Source organism: Acipenser ruthenus, chromosome 21 (assembly GCF_902713425.1).
Source record: "Acipenser ruthenus chromosome 21, fAciRut3.2 maternal haplotype, whole genome shotgun sequence".
In the NCBI taxonomy this organism is placed as follows: Eukaryota; Metazoa; Chordata; class Actinopteri; order Acipenseriformes; family Acipenseridae; genus Acipenser; species Acipenser ruthenus.
In genome coordinates this window covers 21,842,392-21,849,549 of record NC_081209.1, presented here as the reverse complement: position 1 = coordinate 21,849,549, position 7,158 = coordinate 21,842,392, and positions in this window count along the sequence as shown.

The following is a 7,158-nucleotide window of genomic DNA, read 5'->3' as shown; positions in this document are numbered from 1 at the left end:
TTTTGTCTGTTGTGATTTTCTTTTTGTTTTTACTATGTGACAGAAGCACAGTATGTTGTTTAAATGAAGGTAAAATCATGAAAAATCAGTTTTACTACAGTATACTAAATTCCTTAAACTACCCAGATTCATAATTTAAAGCTGCAATGTCTCACAATCCTGTTCAATTTGACACTAAAATATGATTCCTGGGTGATACTACACTCTTTCATCATTGTTTGTGTGTGGTGCTTCAGCCAGTCATTGTTGGCTTGCCAGCGGTCTACATTGCTGTAGGTAGTTTTAGCTGCTTTCTGCTCGGAGAACTAAATGGTCTATGACTACAGGCAGCTCCACACAGTAAACATGCCAAATGTAAGCTCTGTTTTAGCTTAGGGAAGCACAAGACATTTCCTGACTGTAATCTTTATAAAACATTTTACCTAAACTGTTTAAAATAATAATGATAATAATAAAAAAAGCTAAGTTAGTAATTAAACCTGTAATGGAGTATCATAATGACATTTTCATGAGTCTATTTAACCATGTTATTAGATTCTTGTGAGCCCCCTTTCTGAACTAATCCTATGTTTATTACGGTAATCTAAACTTACAATTTCTGAGTGAGTTGTTATCTGAGGGGCAGCTGCATTTTGCATGTCTCTCATAATATTGTACGAGAGCTACCCTACGTGACTTTTAAACCTTACCGGATGCATTGTGGATCCAGAATGTCACAATAATAATTCCAATCATTCTTTACAGTGTGCAGTATTCATTAGCTGTGCCAGTAGAGTGGGTAACATGTTGTGGCAATGTGCCCCGCCTCTGTGTGCATGTGTGTGTTATATGTTGTATTTTGTGTGTAAATGTTGGAGTATAGTCATTTGTACACGGGATATAAACGGGTCTGTGTTTCACGTGTATTTAAAAATGTAGATTTGTATTTAGGCACGAGGATGGCACAAATCACTTCACATGCATTTAAAGTATGTAATATGTGAGCACGGGGTTGCACGTAATTCATTCACGTGCTGGGATTCAAGTGAATAATTAGCAATTGAATCCCAGCACAACAGTATATATAGACACATTTTCATTCACTCGGGGTTGGGTGTTCGAGAGTGGAGAACGGGAGAGAGAGAAGGAGAAAGAAAAGCAAAATAAAACGTAAAGTGTTTGTTCTCACCGTGTTTGTTTGTCTCCGTGCACCGTTTGTTAAGTGTTAGTTCGTTTTGTTTGACTGTTTATTTTGGCCTCAAGCGCCGTGTCCTGTTTTGTGTTCTGTCTGTTTAAACCTTTTATTTCGTTTAATAAACGCTGAGTGCTACCATTTGCACGCAGCTTCTCATCACCACCGTCTGTCTGTGTGTTTCTCTCTCTCTGGTCTGAGTTCCTCCCTGCAGCCAGCCTGTCACACATGTCCATGAGTTAGCTTTAATTCCCCAAGAACAGCATCAGGATGTTTTACAAACAAGTATTTGTACAAGATGCAATTGAATTGCTCTTGGCAGAAGAAAACACACTTTTAGCTAGAAGCACAGCACTTTTGGAGAAATGGCAATCTGCCCGTCTTGCATTATTAGATTTCCTTTTAGCTGAGGCCTGGCTTTCGCAAGTTAGAAAAATACATATTGTCATGAGTGTGCCTTTGCCTTTGGTTCAGGCATGGTCATGATTGACATTCAAAACAGATATGCCTGCTTGCTAAAACACAGTGAAAAATGCTTATTAAAATTATGACAAAAAAATAACTAGTGTACACAAGTATACCTGATTTAGAGTAGTGCATTGAGGTTACTAAACCCTAAAAATTAACAACTGATCAGTGAAGTGTTTTGCATCAGTCAAAGCCACCTCAGGCATGTGGGACATTGTTTTGGTAGTGATAAAAACTACATTGATCACTTTGGTGACCCCACATTTTTTACATAAAAGACAAGAATACTATACAGTGTGTATTAGATATTTCTGATACGCTTCAAAATACAGGTACATGAAGTACACTTTAGTTACACTGTAATTACATTATTCAGTGCATGGACTTACAACAGAATGATATGGTCAGGAAAGTAACCTTGCTAAATACATGTTGTTAATGTATGCTGTTCCATCCTCACAATCACAGCATTGTGTGCTAACTAATGCAGTTAATGTACCTGTATTTTGAAGTGTAACGTGACATTTCAATGTATTTTGCTAAAAGTATATCATACAGCAGTGTCTGTGTGAGAAACCTGACATCTGAGCCAAATGCAGCCATTAGATCACGTTTTAAAAATGTCTTTATACACAAACACCTATGTTAATATTTTGTTGCTGTCATTTTTTAGACAATTATAGAATGGAATGTGTTTTATAGTGTAACTTATTATGGTTTAGAGGTTCTATTGACCCTTTGTAAGTGTTTGTAAAATTCAGCATTGAAACATCCTTTGATATGCACTGCGAAATATATTAATACCGGTATATGTTTCTCTGTGCTCACAAGAAGTGGTATTTTTTGAGAGGATGTAAGTAAGCCAAGTTGTTTGTGTGGTTTCAGTGGGTGTGCTGTATGACAGTTTATAAATATCACAGAGCAACAGCTATTTGCTTGCACCTTTTAAAATGACGTGAGATTGAAATACAAAGTAAGAGAGTACTGTTATTGTCATTTCTTCACAGTGCAACGCGCAGTCTATTGAAGAGGCTATCAAATGATTTTGGCTTCTGTTCTTTAGAACATAGCACGCACATATTTAACAAAAAGGAATAAGTAAAGGGGTAACTGGCTCAGTGGGTGAATGCAACAAAGGTCACAAGCCATCCGTGTGCAGTACATATACCACTAAACGATTTGACACATTTGGCACTACACAAAAACAGGCCAAGGATGAGGCCTGCTCGCAGGAGTCAGCTTAAATCACCTCACTTTACTCACTGTTCCAAAAATGCAAAAACTCAAGATTTAAAAATGATTTATAATAATTGCACACATTAAAAAAAACACTAGAAAAAAACAGAGAAAATGTTGTTTGTTGCCAATGGGTCTCACATACAACTTGTATTGAAAAAACGAGTGACCCCTTGTCTTGTTGTTTACTGGCTGGTGAGAGTTGTATTTAAACATAAACCTGGAAGCACACTTTTTCCCAAACTCATGCTTCACCCCCCAGCACCTAAGAGTCAATGGCTACGTAAATAGGAGATGCAATGGCAGGCGTATCCCAAGGTCAGATCAACCTCTGTGATAAGTATTTAAATCCACATTTAAATAACAGTGGCTGGGTGGGATTCATTACCCCAGCTGGCTCACCCTGGGCTCTATAGAAAGATGTTTTAATAGAGCTATTTGCCATGAAGTGTTTATTTAACTGCCTTTCAGCAATTTAGCTTTCACTCACTTAGTTCTGAGGGGTTTTAATCAGCGACACTGCCTTTAATCAACAAGCTGCTTTTCTCTCCAGGCTGGGCTTGTATAGGAGAGATAACAGGCACTGAGTTATTTTAAGAGGCCTGTAGTGTTTAATGGAAGACTTTGTTTCCTGTCTTGGGGAGGATATTCATCTGGATATGTAGGCTGCTTGATGGAGTTGAATAGGTTTTTGTTTTCTGAGTTGTCCACCGCAGAACTTCACTTGCAAGCTTTATTTCATGGTCACTGTGTTAATTGTAGCGAATGAAAACTTTCAAGTGGGTATTTCATGACAACAGCATGCTAATGAAGATGCTCAATCCCCCATGGTTTGCTTAACTGCACAAAATCTCAGCGGGTATGTATCAAACTGAATGGATCTTTTAAAAAGCGTAAGTAGTTCTTCAGGGCTTTTCACATAGATTCCCCTCAAGTTGCTAAATCCTCAGTTGAACTCTCCCGGACCTTTTTTTGGATAACTGCATTGTATGTTGGTCGCTCGGTGTTGTTAACACAGAGTCATAAATAATTCTAATCATAATATTTAACTTTTTTTTTCTTTATTTTTATTGTAATACCTTTATTAAAGCTGAATATGTGTGTGTGTGTGTGTGTGTGTGGTGGAGGGGGTCTTTGTATGAAGAGCCCATTGGGATATAGAGACAGCATCGTCACAGCTTTACAAAGTATTTCTGACAGTGGGTCATTCTTATAATTTCAAAATAGTTATTGAAGAATCAGAAGATGAATAAATGTCATTTAGTTTGAATGTACAGTTATACAGTACCAAAATTATTAATTCATTATACATTTTAAATAATAAAATACATATTTACATAAACATTAACAAAAATAATCATACTGTTATGGCTGCAGATGCCAAAAAGTAATTTGCTTGCAAGTGCATAACCTTTCTGACAGCATGCTGCTATAACGTATGTAACTACAGCTACAAACGGTCTTGGATATTACTACATTTCTTAGCAGACGCCCTTATCCAGGGCGACGTACAATTATTTCAAGATATCACATTCTTTTTATATACAATTACCCATTTATACAGTTGGGTTTTTACTGGAGCAATCTAGGTAAAGTACCTTGCTCAAGGGTACAACAGCAGTGCCCCACCCCTGGGATTGAACCCACAACCCTACGGTCAGGAGTCCAGAGCCCTAACCACTACTCCACACTGCTGCCCTTTGACTGAAGCTCCAGTCACAACTTTGTTTTTCTCAGCTAAGGACCATGCATACCTACGTCAGAAAATCAACACACTTTGCAGGAACTTTTTTCACTGCATTGGACCTACATTGAAAATTAGAGGGGGAAGTGATTTTCAAGGGCACAACTTTCTGTTTCCAGCACATTGTTGTGCGTTGTTTTTTTAATACAGTGTCTCTTTATATTCAAAGATATATTTTATAAGGAGGCTGTGTGGTCCAGTGGTTAAAGAAAAGGCCTTGTAACCAGGAGGTCCCCGGTTCAAATCCCACCTCAGCCACTGACTCATTGTGTGACCCTGAGCAAGTCACTTAACCTCCTTGTGCTCCGTCTTTCGGGTGAGATGTAATTGTAAGTGACTCTGCAGCTGATGCATAGTTCACACCCCCTAGTCTCTGTAAGTCACCTTGGATCAAGGCGTCTGCTAAATAAACAAATAATAAAAAGCAATGTTCAAAACATAAAAGACAAGCCCTCAGAACCGGGTCGATCCAGGGAAAACAGGGACAGGTGACAACTGTACCCCCAACCTGTATTTCACAGAAGGCTGCTAAATCTGTCTCATATACATTAAGGGCTCTATTTACAAAAACGGAAGGACTGTTTTAAGGCATGTTTTGTTAAAGAGAGTTTGATATTTCAGTTGATCAAACCACCACCATCCCCACAGATCTCAAGTGCCATACTGTAGCATGTATGCCACAACACTTTCCCAGGTTATTTATTTGCTGTGCCAAGCTTCCATTATACATTTGCTATACTCTGTGTTGCTATGCTCTTATCATGTTATTCTGCAGCAAAGGCTTGTAAGAGGAATTTCGTGGAAGGAACTCCATATATGAAATATAAACAGCATGATGATGATGGATAGTAGTTACTAGTTAGTTGTTTCAAACTGTTTCTTTTTTACAGTGTAGCAATCTTGAATTTACTAAGGAGTGTGCAATTTGCCACAGTTGGAAATGTAGGCCATGAGTTTTGACAATTCATGGGTGTGTTTGTGTATTGAAGCTTGACAGATTAGAGCCATAGAACCTGGAGATAATGCTGCTCATAGTTATAGTTGGGCTGTTGTTTCCACTGCTTAGTGGAATTTGTAAAAATGTTCTTTGTTGACATACAATATAATTAGCCAAGAATTACAACCTTTGTCCACAACTGCACAGTTTGGTTAAATGCAAATAAATAGTAGGAGGTTTAAATTAAGCTTTATTATCACCTTTTAAAACAACCAACAATCATTCTAATACATTTATTTAAAACAAAAACCATTTTAGTCAACTGTATTTGAATATAAGGCTATAATTCATGTATTAACACATCTGTGTAAATGTCTATTTACCATTTAAACTGTCATACACATTTTCAACGAAGAAGTAGACTTGATTTCATCTTTATATTTTACTTTTGTATTTAATTCAAATTGTACATAGATTTTCACATTCAATTACACTTGTTACAATGCATAAAGATACTATAAAATGATTCAACTTTTTGAAAAAAAAAAAAGTAAAAATCAATGGAAGATCCTCTCAAGACAGGTTCAGTTGAATATTTTGTAAAAACAATAGGATTCGTTTACAGGTATAGTTTAAACATTTAAACCTTAACAGCCTAAATTGAATGTCTTTTTTACAAGAAACTTTTGATATCTAAGTCAGGTTTATTTAATGAATATACTGTATATGTATGTAACAGATCTGTATAAATAGTGTAGACAGTCTAGCTTTACATAGAAACACATTCATGTGTACATTAGTCACACATATAGGACCTCATTTACAACACTTTTAAACAGTGTACAAATCTGCACTTTTTCTGCAAGGGGACACATTGAAACCATCAGTACCAGTGCATGTCATCTCCAGTTATCAAAGTCTTGCAAGTAAGTAACTTAGACTGTCTGTAGAACTAGCGTTTTGTGTGTCAAGGTACCAAGCCCCTCCAGCCAAGCCCCCTGTATGGCACCTAATCTGAGCAAAAACAGTTAACTCCTATTATAATCACAGCTAGCCAGAAGCTTAGGTGCATTTTTCTTCTTTACTGAGAAATTGCTCAAAGCTGTGCTCTCAGAGTCATGTCATGTATTAACCCGTCCCTCTACAGCACTACTGCCCCTTGTGGATGTAAGAAATGCATCTGTAAGGACTATCCCATAGAACACGTGGTATATACTACATCTGCTAGGGACAGAATGCAGGGTGCAGATTAATAGTTGCACTCTGGTGTACCAGGTGTACTTGGAGGTTAGACATGTTTCTGAGAGCAATATTGTGAAGCTCAGTTCTCCTGCCACAATGCTTTAAGTTCACCCTCTGCACTACAGGCAATAGCAACCAGTGTACCATGTTTCCCATAGGAAGCCATGTAGAATCAGCATGGGTCCAATGACCTGTAACACAGGAAGTGAATGGGGATTGTAGCAAACAGGCCATGTTGACATGAGTCAAAATGAAAATAGCGTGGCAAACGACAAATATGTGTGTGAACGTCATTACGCTAATGGCAAGTTGAAATGTCATTGTTTTATTTAGGAGAAACCTGTGCCAGCTGGCTATTTC